The sequence below is a fragment of the Rattus norvegicus genome, chromosome 4 (genome assembly GCF_021556685.1).
Source record: "Rattus norvegicus strain SHRSP/BbbUtx chromosome 4, alternate assembly SHRSP_T2T, whole genome shotgun sequence".
Lineage (NCBI taxonomy): Eukaryota > Metazoa > Chordata > Mammalia > Rodentia > Muridae > Rattus > Rattus norvegicus.
In genome coordinates, this window is record NC_141537.1 from 44,043,316 (window position 1) to 44,058,607 (window position 15,292).

The 15,292-nt window shown below is 35.5% G+C and overlaps 1 protein-coding gene across 1 annotated transcript in view; it reads left to right on the plus strand.

Moving 5' to 3' along the window:
* Nucleotides 1–1,572: 1,572 nt before the first annotated feature.
* Nucleotides 1,573–15,292, plus strand: part of Foxp2 (forkhead box P2) — a gene marked incomplete at its 5' end in the record, with an annotated part of 499,310 nt that continues 485,590 nt past the window's right edge. The window contains 2 exon segments of the mRNA NM_001271104.2: nucleotides 1,573–1,628; nucleotides 8,197–8,343.

A 15,292-nucleotide genomic window follows, 5' to 3' on the forward strand; every position in this document is an offset into this window, starting at 1 on the left:
ACGTCTATGACATCGAAATTCATGTTACAGCCCAGTCAAGGGTATTTGTTCTGTTTTAAATATATTGTTATGTAGGAGGAAAATAATATTATTATCCTTCTAGCATAGAAAGAAAATTAAAAATTCTTCTCTGACCTTTTAACCTTGTCAAATGATCTCTCTGCTCCTGACAGAGTGCATTCTATTTGGAAAGGTTGGGAGTTAACTCTTCAAGGTACCAGACATCATTTTTATTGGGATATTAATTCTCAGAGGTGCTAATCTCATCAAGATTTGTGGGCATTTTCTTTCATAGGCCATTCTGATTTGTAGCTCTTTCTTTTCACAGCAGTATTAAATACCAAACCTCCTCTGATATGGAAGTTCATTAGAGATATGTCTTTGATGGCAGCCCTTTCCTGGCTTCAGTTTCAAATACCGTGAGGTAAAGCTTAAGAAGCCATTGTGCTGTAAGCCCTTCTTGATGTGCCTTATTTAGATCTGCATAGTAAATCAAGGAAAGTAAATAACAAGGCAGCAGATGGAAGCTTGGAGATAAGGCCAGGGAACAATTGTATTTGTATTTTGTTATGATGTTGACAGGAGCTAAAATTCACTAATCTAGTTCAACTGATCTGCATTTCAAAGAAATCTCATTTAGCAGCAACTTGAAGGTTTGTAGGATAAAGTTCTTTTATTGTGGCTTTTATTGCGTTCTTTGCTAATTTATCTGGTCAAGATTTAGCCTTGCTTACTTAAAGCTGCAAGCATGTTACAAGGAGTCTTAAATACTATGAAAGCATTAATGTCTAGACTATGGACTGAAGGTAATTACATATCAAGCCTTGAATAGAGTACATTTAGAAAATACTGTTGTTCAAACTCAATTGTCAGACTAATGTAGATAAGGTGTTGTGGTTTTTGTTGGCCTCTCCTGACTGTTTGCACATCATAGATTTTTTCCGTTCACTTTATAAACAAGGCAACATATAATCATAAACTAGTCAGAATAATAAATAGATGTCCTCTAAACCTTTGATGCCGTCCTGGGAATAGGTACTTCTTTTTTTCACTTGCATAGCAACTTTATTTTACTTGGCAATTCTAAATATACACAGTACGCATGCGATTTATGGGCGAAGTGTTAAAAGAGTTGTAAGTGATGTAAAGTGTAGAGTTAAAAGACGTATACGTGGTGGAAAATATGCACAAGAATACCAATGTTTTCTGATGTTCTTTTGTTATCAAATACGAGTAGTTAGGTTGAAATACCATCAAATAAACCAAGCCATAGATGTAGTTATTTGTGTACTAAATTTTGAGAACCTTTGGACTAGATGACTTGTAAAAGAAAGTCTACTACATATAGAAATTATATCATGAAATATTTTTATTTTAAAATATTACTAATTGAGCTAGAATTTTAGTTTATATTTAAAATAATGGGTAAATTATTCAGTGAGTCTAAGTACATTGAGTGGGTTGGCTTTAGTCTTTGCTTCTAGACGAAACACAGAATTCATGTAAGGATCCATCTAAAACATTCACTGTATCATTTTGAAACAAATTGTCATAGACTTGTCATGTTATTTTCACACACACACACACACACACACACACACACACACACACACACACACACCCAAACAGTCTAATTTTAATTTGAGCTTCATATTTACTGTTCGCTCAAAACTTCAATGTAATAAAAAGCAAGTATTTGGTCTTTCCTTCTCTGCAGTTTGTCTCAGATTTTTATAGAATTATATCAAATAATGACTTTGTTGTTTCACATAAGTTATATGCTTGAAAAATATTATTTAGAACTGAAAGTAATAGCATGTGCTCCAAGTAGGGGGAATGAAAACCTAGAGGATAAGCCTGTCTTCTACTGCATTCTTCTGTGTCTGCTTCACCATTGTTCTGTGGTTTGATAGTTTGATACTTTATTCAAAATTTCACTGTTGATAGGAAAGACACAGACCAAGGTGGAGTATTCTCTGTTTTCACGTGTTTTAATTCATATGAACAGGCAGAATGAACAGACATATTACATAGTAGATTAAGTTGATAGTCTGTTGTGGTCATCCAGACAGTATCTTGGTGCCTATCTGGGTAGCCAGAGTTCAGTAACCATGCCTTCTAAGTAGTGTTTAATTCTCTCTCTCTCTCTCTCTCTTCTCTCTCTCTCTCTCTCTCTCTCTCTCTCTCTCTCTCTCTCTCTCTCTCCCTCCCTCCCTCCCTCTCTCTCTCTCTCTCTCTCTCTCTCTCTCTCTCTGTCTCTCCTTCCCTCCCTCCTTCCCTCCCTCTCTCTCATTTTTCTTTTATTGGCTGACCTTGAACTCACAAACTCCAAACTCAGTCTCCCTAGACTTGGTGTGTATTAAAGATGTGTATCACCCAACTGGTCAGTAGACAGTTTTGAAAGACAGCCTTACAGAAAATGCTATGTGTTTGGCTATTTCTGCATCAGATAATAATAGGATGCTTCTTAAAGGTCCTGAGATGGAAGTGGGTTGTAAAGGCATAGTAGGATTGGAGAAGTAGAATTTAGAAGGAAAGGATATTCCAGTGGATCATATGGAGACTCAAGTCTGACAAAGCAGGTACATTATGTTCCCATTTGAATTTATGAAATTTGAACAAATCTATTAACAGAATTGTGTGGATTAGTTTTTACCCACTTGACACAAACAAATGCAAAGAAGCAACCAATTGAGAAAATATCTCCATTGGCCTATAAGCAAGTCAATGGGCCATTTTCTTGATTACTGATTGATGTGAGAAGTTCCAGCAAATTGTGGTTAGTGCCACATCTTGGGAGATAGTCTTAAGGCATATGAGAAAGCAAACCTGGCAAGCCAGAGAGAGCAAGCTGGGGAGAGAGCAGGGGGGAACACCCTTCTTTCTCTGCTGCAGCTCTTGCTTCCAGGTTCTTGTTGGAAGTCCTGCCATGACTTTCCTAGTGATGATGAGCTGTGGTAGAACATTGTAAGACATGGATCCCTTTCCCTTCTCCAGTGGCTTTTGCTCAGAATGTTTTATACCAGCAGTTGAAACCAAACTAATAGAAGAATAAACAGACAACTTTGATATCTAGAATAAACAGCCTCTAGTTTTAATGTAATGTTTTATAATTTATATTGAACAGGTTTTCTTTTTAAAACAACATTGACTAATGCACATGCAAGAAAAGACAGTGAAGACACATTTGCATATTCTCAGTTGAAGATATTCAAATTTAGACATTAATGCCCCCCCATCCCGCCCTCTCCTTCTGCCAGTTTACCAGACTATAAAAACATATGCTTGGGAAACCTTGTTAGGTCTTGTAGCCTGCAAAATAATGAGATGATGTTTAAAGATACTCTAGAGTGTGAGGGGTATGAATGTAAAATCATTACTGGAATAGTGGGCAAAAGACTGCAATTTCAGAGGTAGAAAATGCTACTTGTTTTTATATTACTTAGGGAGACATCTGGTATTTTTTGGTATACATTTAAGAAAACATATGTGTTCTTGGGTAAAAAGAAAGATTAAGATTATACTTTGGAGATAAATAAAACATTACTAATCTGAATAAGAGTTAGTAGCAGAATATTTTCATAAAAATGCTAAAGAGTCAGAAGATAAAGTACTGAGGAAGAGAAAAATGGAAAACCATATTTTACACTTCATTTGAAGAGAACAAAATTAAATAGTATATGGGTGACTCTTTGAAAAAGTAGCAGAATTCATAGCAGATTTCCCTTCTTTATTTATGACATAATAAAGTTGCTAGGACATAGACTAGCTTATCAAACCCTGGTGCAAAATTCTGAGGCCCAATACCCTTGTGAGTACTTTCCTATATTATGTCTTATAATTTGTTGTATTTTAAATATAAAATTAGTTGTTAACTCTTAAAAACTGGATCACTGCCTTTCTCTTTCATGTGCACACAAACACATGGCACCTATATCCAGTCTCTCTTGAAAAGTTCATGATTACGATAACTGAGTTGGTGACCATATTCAGAAATGGCAGGAATCAAGTACCTGCTCAGAGTTGTTCTTTTAGTCTGTACCTCATAGAAAACCACATCTGCTCTTCTTGGGGACTTCTTTTTGTATATTCATTCTGAAACCCTCAGTAGCTTCCTGCCATTATACTGATGCTTGTCCCCAAACCTGGTCCTGCTTGCAACCAACCACCTTTGTAAGTGAAACAAACAAGACTGTCAATCAAAAACTAGAAACAGATGCGTATGCTGCTCTCCTCCTAGGTTTTCTCAAAGTCTTCTGGTAATTTAAAGCCTCTGTAGAAGTTACTCACCACGTCTCTCATTGGCTTTTACTAGTATCCAACTCAACTTTGAGAAAAACAGATGTTTGCCATGCTGTGAATAAGACTTGGATGAGTTAAGACTCTCAGAAGGGACTAACCAGGAGAATGTGCACTTAGTATTCACTTAGGTCCGGAACTCAACACAGAGAGGCAAGCTCTGTCTTTATTTGTGGAAATTTTGTCAGGCAGTTTTCCATTGATGGCACAAAGTATTTAAGATGAACAATTTAGAAGGTTGAAATGGTTATTTCGGGTCACAGTTCCAGTGATTTCAATTTGTGATGCTTTTTTGTGGAAGTTTGTGCTCCCACATAATGGGCAAAGAGGTCTGTATATTTCATGGCTGCTAAAAATCAATGAGTGTCTGAGGTACCCAATATCTCTATCACTGAGCACACTTTCAATGATGTAATATTTTTTCATCAGGCTCTACCTCTTAAAGATTCTACAGCCTTAAAATATTGCCACAGTCTGGAGTCCAAAGCTCAGTACTCAGACATCTATTTGGATTTAATAAAGTTAACATGATGGACTTACATATTATAATCTCCTCCTGTATTGATATTCAGCAGTAAAATAAGGGGATATAACAAGGAAATGGAAAATATTTTGTTAATAAATAATCAAATGGTAAAGGAATAGTAATCAGTTATAGTTGGCCTGATTACATACAGCTATTCAGACTAGAAAAGGTTTAACAATGAAAGGGATAGAAACTCGTGGTTGAGTTATGTCTGAGCCACATCCATCTCAGACAATCAAGAACAAGTGGTCAAACCATCTATTATTCTGCTGTATTCAGGTTCACTGTGTGCCACTATAAGAAGGACTTTTATTCTATCTTAATTTAATGTCTGTAGTTGGTTACAAGAATTATAATTATTCCACTATACAGAATGAATTTAATGACAAAGGTATTATACACAGTTTTGATGGAGTAAAATAGACAAGTGCTTCTGAGCATTCCTGGGTGGGATTATCTGACCCACCCAAATGGAAAGAGGCAAGTACTCTGGGTAGCACCATGCCCTCACCGAGACCTTGAACCCTAAGGGGGAGAAAGGGAGTTGAGCAGCAGCAGACATTCATTGCTCTCTTCGCCTGGAATGGGGATAGCACGTGACCAACAGGTCCAAGAACTAGTCTATGCACATGATGACCTGTACCCGGGAACTGTGAGTCAGAATCAACCCCCTTTTGTGTAATTGTTATCAGGGTCTTTCATTACAACAGAGGAGGAAAGTTGACGTCTCTGAGGAAACAAAAGAAAGCATCCTCTAGAACGCATGCCACTAAATATAAAGCTGTGTCCTTGGGCATACTGAAAAGGCAACGATGGATACACAGCTCTGAATGTCAAGGTTCTACACAGTAGAGTTGTCTGCAAACAAGGTGTTCAAGTGATGTGGCAAAGACCATGATCATAGTTTGCAAAAACTCCAAAAAGGACGCTAGCATATGTTGTGCTATGTATTTTAGTATCAATATTACAGTCTACTTGAATTTTCAAGCAAACATTTGCTTTCTTTTTTAAAAGAACAGTTATTTGTTGTATGTGCGTTGTGTGCCTGACTGTATATGTGGTATCACATGTGTGTAAGAGGTTACAAAGGTCATGTCAGTTCCCCTGGGACTGCAGTTCACTGGTGGTCGTGACCCTCCTTATAGGAGCTGGCAATTGAACATTGATCATCTGAAAGAGCAGTAAGTACTCTTAACTGCTCGGCAATCTCTATAGCTACCCTCTTTCTAAAGTCATTTATCTTATTTTGTGTGTATGAGTGCTTTGCTCGTTTGGATGTATGTGCATGGTATGCACGCTACATTTCTGCAGAGGTCAGAAGGCACTTGGTCTTTTGGGTCAGGACATGCAGATGATTGTGAGCGATGAGAGCCAGATCTGAGCGTTCTGTAACCCCAGGAGATGCTCACAACCACTGAACCGTCTCTCCAGACACATTTTATCTTTCAAAGCAAGTTTTCTTAAAAAAGCAAATTGCAATTATTTGTGCACTCAAGTGTTTGTGCTTATAAGTGCACATGTTGTATGTGCAAGGTACTGCACCTTTGGTGCATGTGTTGTATATGCATATGTACATGCCCTGTGTATGCCTGTATATGTTGTTGGCAAGTTGTGAATGTGGTGTGTGTATGTTGAATGTGTGTGGGGTGTTGTGGTTTCTTTGTCCATTTTCACATCTAAATGTAACTTTAGCCATAATGAGGCTCTGCCCTGTAAGGGCATGACATACTCTTCTCACATATCTGGTACTTACGTACGGCATGAACTAGAACAGGCATTGCTGTAAAGGACCTAATAGACCAGGTTAACCAAAACCTGCTGATACCATTCACTCTTTGACAGCTCAGAAGACTCTAAAAGAACTTGCACTGAGCTGCAGCTACTTAGAATATTACCGAACCATTTTTTTCCCTCTTCTGAGAAGTATAGAAAGCTACCTGTTTTGAGCAGCCGCATGGATTTGTTGATATAGAAAGTGCATATCAGTAAGTCTTAATAATAAGACTTTTAAATTAGACCAGGATTAATTGGCTCTTCATAAAACAAAGCAGAGCAGCTTCTCTCTCACCCTAGAAATCTAATCAGGACAGTGTTTTCTCACATAATACTATTCAATCTTTGGTGATAAAATTTGTATTGTTATTCCTTCCTCAAATTATCTTAAGTTACACCAAGTCAATGGAGCAAGGAAAGAAGCAGATTGTGATTAGACAAATGTTTTGAAGAGGTAGTTTTTCCTTTGCATAAAATTTAGTCTTGTATCTAGTTAGTATGCTATTCATATTGATTTATATTCTTTAAAATTTCCAAAAGGTAAAGAAAGCCATGAATCCCTCATGTAATGTATTTGGTTTCTGAGTGGAAAAACAGTTTAAAGTGTTAGCATAAAACTTGCGCCAAACATCAATATTTTATTTCCAGTTTTGGCCTAAAGGTAGCCCTCTATATTGTAATATGACCTAGTGTAAGAAACTGAATGTTTTTTAAAGTCACCAGAAATAATCTGGCATCTGGTACGAATTGAAGACATTTGTCTTAATATGTAATTTTAATGAATCAGGAAATTTCAGCTTTCAGAAACTTTCATTTTTAATAAAATTTGTATAATATATTGAATTCTTTTAACCTCATGGATGTTTGTGACACCAAAGAGTAGATATTCGTATAGCAAGTCCCACTTTCTTATAAAGAAATGACTGTGTATATCTTAACACCTAATAGATTTATTAAGGAATTATGATAAAATTAGACACATCTGCATAATGTATTCTAATTTGCTCAGGGTGCCTTACATGAGCAGCCATTTTCTAAGCTTGGTTCCATTTAAAAATAAATTCTTCTCTAAATTTTTTGTTCACTTATAAACCCGTTCTACATTTTTCTGGTCTATCTTAGGCTTTTGAAATCATCTCTTTTTATTACTGCATTAAAGTTTTTTAAAATGGATTTTCCTTTACACTTTTCTAATCACCCTGTCATTCTTTAGCCTTGAGATGTTAAAATGAATGAGTAAAAATATTCAAAACCTAATTGTCTCAGCCAGTCCATCCAGAGTCATGGATTTGCAAAATTATGTCAGGCTTTTAAAAATACATTTTGTAGGCTTTTCTAGTCATTTAGATTTTAATATTAATGTTCTCTTGTTCTGCTGCTTATCTGTGAAAATTAAAATGTATATAAATGTGGTTTTCTTTTAGTGGTGTTTAAGTACTTGGTTTTTATTGATTATGATGTTCGACAAGGCAATTCCTACAATTCTGTTTACCACAGCTCTAACACAAAATAGATTAAATTTTCTACTCCCCAATAGTAAGGAAAAATTAGTTGGATGCATTTTATCATGATTGATTAAAAATATATTTTCTCCCCAGATCAAACAAGTAAGAGAAGCCCGTTGAAGTTCGATCTTCACCTACTGTGTATAAAAATAAAAAGAATATTCCAGAGAAGGAAAGAGTGAAGCACAAAGATTAAGACATCTAGATCCTGGGAGAAGACCAAAGTCAACCCACCCACATGTAAGTCATTGTATTTTTATCCCTCATGGTGCTTTTCTACTCCGGTTTTATTAGTAGATTGTAATATGTTGACAATATTGTTTGCACTATGTCCACAAATCTGCAGTTGTTTGTTTAGTAACTCGACATTCTGATTTACAGTAATATTTACTAACTCAGTCTAAGATGATTCATTAGAATAGTGTTCAATACAAGGTCTCAATGCACTTTCTCATGGAAAACTGTTGAGGACTTGAAAGTGTTCTGATACAAAATGTATTATTTAATTTAATATTAGCAGTAGTGCCAATTATATTATTTTTGCTTCAAACTGTGTTTTTTTTTCTTTGCTCCATTTCTTCATATCTGAGAACAAGACTATTGTAATGTGTCCATTAAAACCCATCACTTGGTAAGACACCTCTCACACTGAGAATGATTGGACTGATATTTTATTCTTAGACTACTATAAAATGTATCAATTGTGTCCGCTTAGTGCGGTGGAAATACCATACCTTATCTTTTTGGAACATCTTTTTATTCTTTTCCTTTTATTGAAAATAGCTTTTATTCTAACATAATATATCCTGATTATAGTTACCCCTCACTATATTCCTCCTAGTTCTTCCCCATGTCTCTTCTTATCTGGATCCACCCACTTTCTGTCTCTCATTACAAAGCAAATAGACTTCTGCAGGATAATAAATTATGCAGCAAAATATTATAAGATAAACTTGAAAACAATATATTATAATAGCATAAAACCAACAAATTGGAAAATAACACAAGCAAAGTCATACGAAAGACATATAGATAGACTCAAGACCTACTTGTTTGCACACTTGGCAATCCCATAAAAAACACTAAACTGGAATTCTTAATATATATTCAAAGAATCCCTAACATAAAAAGAGAGAAACACACACACACACACACACACACACACACACACACACACACAATATTATAAAATGAAAAAATAAATAAAAGAAATAAAAGCCCGGATATCTATCATGAGACAAAGAACTTTGAGTAGTATACATTTTTACAATAGTCTAAAGATAAAATGTCTTTTTTTAAAAAAGACTTATTTATTTATTTATTTATTTATTTATATGCGTATGCTGTACCTGTCTCCAGTCAAGAGGGCATCACATCCTATTTCAGATGGTTGAGAGCCACCAGCTTGTTGCTGAGAACTGAACTCAGGACCTTTGTAGTGTAGTCAGTGCTCTTAACCACCAACACATTTCTCCAATCTCAGAATACATTGCCTTTGAGTTCATTTTCTGTTGGCCATCTAGTGCTGGAAAGAAGCCTACACTTAAGAGTATTTTGTTTCCCCTGTGAGTTTCACTTGGGGAAATTAATTCTTACTACAAATGGGTATCAATTGGAGATTGCTTTGTGGTTTCAAATTTTGGCGTGTGTGCACTCCTGCGTTCAGCTCCAGACCTCTAATAGGTTCACTCCCATGCGCTTTCAGCCTCAGTTCCCATTAGTTTCCGTGTGTATTTACCGTGTTTACTAGAGGACCTTGTCTTCCACGGTGGCTTCCATCCCCTCTTTCTCTTAATATTCTTTCTGTCTCCTGTTCTTTAGGGTTCCCCGAAGTTTGAGGGGAGGGATTTAATGGAGACATCCCATTTAGGACTGCATATGTAAAGTCTCTCATTTTCTGCAGATCTGTCTGTAGGACCCTGGGTTTGCTTCCCATCTGCTGTAGGAGGAAGCTTCTGATGGCTGAGCAAGTCTCTGACCTGAGTAGAGCCAAATGTCACCTGAGACTATCGCTGTTTTAATGTAATTTTGCTTTGTTTATTTTCAAGCAGCAGATTTAGTTTTATTCTAGATAAGTGGACTATTTACTCTGATTCTTGGTCACCTAGGCAGTGTCCGGCGTGGTTTCCATTTCTTATAGTGCGTCTTCAATCAAATCAAATATTGGTTGATTACTCCCATAGGACTTGTGTTGTAGCCAAGACTTTAAGTAGCATATTAAATAGGTATGTAGAGAGTTGTTACCTCTGCTCCTCTTTATTTCAGTTAATATTAGTTATGGGCTTCCTGCATGGTGCCTTTATTATGTTTAGCAATGTTCTTTGTGTCCTTAATCTTTCCAGTCTGTTTTTTATGAAGGGTTATTAGATTTTGAAATGGTCATGTAAGTAGTTTTCTCAGTTTGTTTATATGATGGAATCCATCTATTGATTTCCGTGTATTGAACGATCCCTATCTCTGGGATGAAGTCTACTTGATCATTCAGGGCAATCTTATGTATTCTTCTACCCATTTTTAGTATTGTTTTGAGAAATTTTGAATCTGTTTTGATGGTGTAATCTGTAACTTTCTTCCTCTTTTATTGTTTCTCTATGTGATTTTAGTATCAGGGTAACTGTAAGTCTCATACAATGAATTGGGCAGTGCTTCTTGTGTTTCTATTTTGTGCAATAACTTGAGAAGCATTGGCATTCATTCTTTCAAAGTACGGTACAATTTTGTGCTAAAACTTTCTGACACTGGACTTTTTCAGAATGAGATGCTTAATAATTCTAGTGAAATAGGACTATTTCACTAGAGGTTATAAATCTGTTTAGATTACCTATAAGATCTTGATTTAACTTTGATAACTGGTCTATGTCAGCAGAATCGACTTTTTTTTTAATTTTTATTTTTTCCAAGTTGATGTAGTACAGATTTTTAAAGTTTTTCCATATAATTCTCTGGATTTCAATGGTGTCTGCTGTTATATTCCCTTTTGATTTCTAATTTTATTAATTTAGCTATCCTTTCTCCAATTTACAGTTGATTTGGATATCAATAGGAAATAAAACTCTTTGTTTTATCGATAATATATGTTGTTTTTGTGACTGTGTTCTGTTTTATTGATTTTAGGATTGAGATTGACGATATTACCATCTACTTGATTCAATTGTGATTTCTTCTTTTTGTTATAGGGCTTTTAGGTGTGTTGTTAAGTTACTAGTATGGGATTTCTCTTTTTGTAATGTAGGCATTCAGTGCTATGAATTAGTCTGTTAAAACTGACTTCAATAGATTCATAAATTTAGATATGTTGGCTATTCATTTTCATTCAATTCTAAAAAGTCTTTAATTTCTTTCTTAATTTCTACTCTCAACTATTTTTCATTCAATAGTGAGTTGTTCAGTTTCCATGAGTTCTGGAGCTTTCTGTTGGTATCGTTGTTGTTGGTATTCAGCTTTAATCTGTGGGAGTCTGATATAATACATAGAATTATTTCAATTTCATTGCATTTGCTGAGATTTGCTAGTGTCTGAGTATGTGGTCCTTTTGGAGAAAGTTCCACTAGGTGCAGAGAAGAAGGTATATTCTTTTTTGTTTTAGTGAAATGTTCTGTAATATCTGCTGGGTCCATTTGGATTATGATGTCAGTTAATGTCAGTTTTTCTCTGTTTAGTTTTTGTCTAGATGACTTGGAAGCAGATTATTGATGTTTTCCACTATCGGTATTTGAAGGCCAATATGTGATTTAAGCTGCAGATGTGTTTTTATTTGTTTGTTTCAAACTTTGGTGCCCTTGAGTTTGGGCCACAGATGTTAAAAATTGAAATGTCATCCTGGTGGAAATTTTCCTTTAATGAGTATGAAGTGTCCTCTATCATCTGATTTTTTTTTGGTTTAAAACTTAATTTGTCAGCTATCAAAATGATTCTACCAACTTTATTCTTATGTATATTTGCTTCAAATATTTTTCCAATCATTTTCTTAACCCAAGGTTGTGTCTACTCTTGACATTATGTTGTTTCTTGTTTGCAGCTGAAAAGAAATCTTAAAAGATATGAATTAATGATTACACGTAAACATGAAAATTTAGTCACTATCCAGAATTTGGAAGATGGAGGATGCTTTAAGCTACTACTTAAGACTTAAGACTTAAGAGGGCATTTAAATCTGTTAATTCAGTGGCATCACTCATTCATTGGTCTTTGGTTGATGGTACATTGGAAGACATCAGTCACAGATGTCCTTACTGGTACTCGACTCAAATGTAGTAGCAACAATAATATGCTTCAATCTGAGAAATTAATGTTAAACAAATAAGCCAGAAAAATGGCACTGCCTCTTTTTTTAAATGTAAAATTCCCAAATCAAATTTTCTATTTTATGAATGTAAGATGTATTTACAATGAAAATTAGGATAGTTGTTTCATTTTAGATAGGTGGTAAATTAAAGTTGGCACTGCAGAACCTTCTGGTACCCTGAGATCACTCATTTCATCTACCGAGTTGATACTTGCACAGATGCTTGCTTTATGAATAACAATTGGTGAGATGTTTTATGCTTTTCTGATAGCATCAAACACAGGTAAGGATGTCTACTCTCTATGTTGCTGTTCAATATCCTACTAGAAACTCAAAGGTAAGCAAAGAAGGAAAACAGAAATCACAGACTTTCAGATTTGGATGGAAGGCAATGAAACAACACTCAATACTGGCCATGGAAGACAGGATTGTCTCTAGAGTGAGTTGCCGAGACTCATCATCACCAATAAGACATGGAAACTGAAAAATGGTTACAGAAAGATCCTCTATGATTATGGTCTATTTCCATTCTCTTAATATTTTTTGAGTATGAATGTGGGCACATGAGCTACAATACACTCATGGAGGTAAATGGACAACATTAGATTTTGGTCCTCACATTGCTTGAGATAGGATGTTTTGTGTGCATATTTGGTAACCAGGTCACCTGACCTGAAAGCTTCTGAGAATTCTTTTATCTCTGTCTCACTTAGGTGCTCTGGGATAACAAATACTTGTTACCACATCTTGCTTTCTGTGGGTTCCGAGGATCCAAATTTCTGTTCTTACACTTTGAGATCAAGTGCTTTGCCATTGAGCCATATCTTCAACCGCACAATTTCTTTTGTGAACAGGGATAAATTGCCCCTTCAGTTTACATGTAAAGGCAAAATAGTCAGCACATTTAACACACTCCCTAAGATGAATGACTCCACAATGCAAGTGCAAGACAAGATTTATCTGTAATAATCAGTAAAACGTGGCATTATTTAAAGAGTGGATATATATATATATATATTTGAAAAAGAACAAACAATTCTGGAATAGACTCAAGCCGTATGATTCTCTTATCTTTGATAAGGTAGTAAAAGAATTTCAAGAGGATAGCCTTTTCAATAAGTATTGTTCAGTAGACATATCACAACATTTCTAAATGAGATCCAGCCACAGCATTTCACCTTTTACAAAATGAGCTGAAAATGGGATTAAAAAACTAGAAGAAAACAAGGAGAAGTTATAGTCTTAGATTTGATGAGGATGTTTTAGATATGCACTAAAAGCTTGTTTTATGAGAAAAAGGTATGTTATGTGATTACTGCTGTTAACAGAATGAACATGGACTATAGACTGAGAGAATGTTGTAAACAATTTCTGATAAGTACCTTGTAACTTAAGTAACAATGTTTAAAACTCAATAACTAGCTTAATAGGCAAATCTGGGTATGGAATATATATCATGATTCCAGTACTGCTAAGGCAGGATCAAGCAGATCCATGAGGGTGTGACCAAACTATGAACTTGTCAAATGATATCTAGACAAATGAGATGTCTTCTTTTCATAAAACAACTTTAGTGATGTCTCTAATCTCCACCTCTCTCTCTCTCTCTCTCTCTCTCTCTCTCTCTCTCTTTCTCTCTCTCTCTCTCTCTCTCTCTCACACACACACACACACATATACACACACATACATACATACACACACAAACACATACACACACTCAAATACATCATATGTACACACATACACACATCACATCCACAGTCACACATATCACACACACACATATACACGCACAGCACAGAAGTTTACATCACACATATACAATGGGTAAGGTTTCTAAATACAACACAAATTAAATAAAATACATATACATAGATGGTTGTAAGATGATCATCATTTTTCAGCATCATTAGAAAATAGTTATGAAGGCAACAAAATACCAATACAGACCCATTAAAATGGCTAAATTCACAAACACCCCAGATAACAAAAAAGACCAAGTATTTAGAATACTGGGTGTGTTGATGCATTGCTCTTGGAATGTAGAGTAATAAATGTGCTTTAGCAGAGTTGTAACATTTTCCTAATGAGGGTAAACATAGACTTAACTTAGGAACGAGTAATTAATTGTATTCCATAGTATTTAGCCAAATGAGTTAAAACTTAAGTCACACAAGAGTGTTCCTGGCAGGTTGTTTTATTATCTGCTCGGGATTGAATCTAGGACCTGACGTGTGGTGAGCTGTATGTACTGCTAAGCACAGTCCTCAGTCCGGGGTGTAGCAAAGTGAGCTACGTTAACTTGGTTAAGCAGCCCAGCTTTCCTTCAGTCAGTGAGTGAAGAGGTAGGCGAGCTGTGATATGTACAGACAATGTTTTATTTAGTCATGATTCAATAATAAAAGAAATGAGCTACAAAGCCACAAAGACATAGAAGGCCCCAAGATACAGATACATATAGTTGAGTAGAAGAACCATAGGAAAACACTGCATATAATATGAGTTCATATGTAGGACTCTCACAGAACAGAAAAGCATAGACCTAGTAAAAGAGAAAAATAAGACTTCAGTGTTTTTCAGGAGTTAAAGAAGAGAGAAATAGGTATTTAAGAGTAGTGGACTTGTTTGTAGGAAAGTATGATGGACAACTAACAAAATGTATTTATCTAAGCCCAATGAAGTGTTAAGATTAAAGAGTTAAGCAAGTGTAAATTTCTGTGTTTTATAAAACTGTAGCGAGGTATGTGAACAGATTGACAGAAATCATGTGGAAACATGCTCCCCTTACCAGAAGCTCTTCCTGTTGGGGAGGAGATGGAGTGAGGAGAGTGTGCACTGGACTTTGCTTAACTTTCCCAAAATCTGATAAGATCTAAATCACCAGCGACATTAATCAAAATA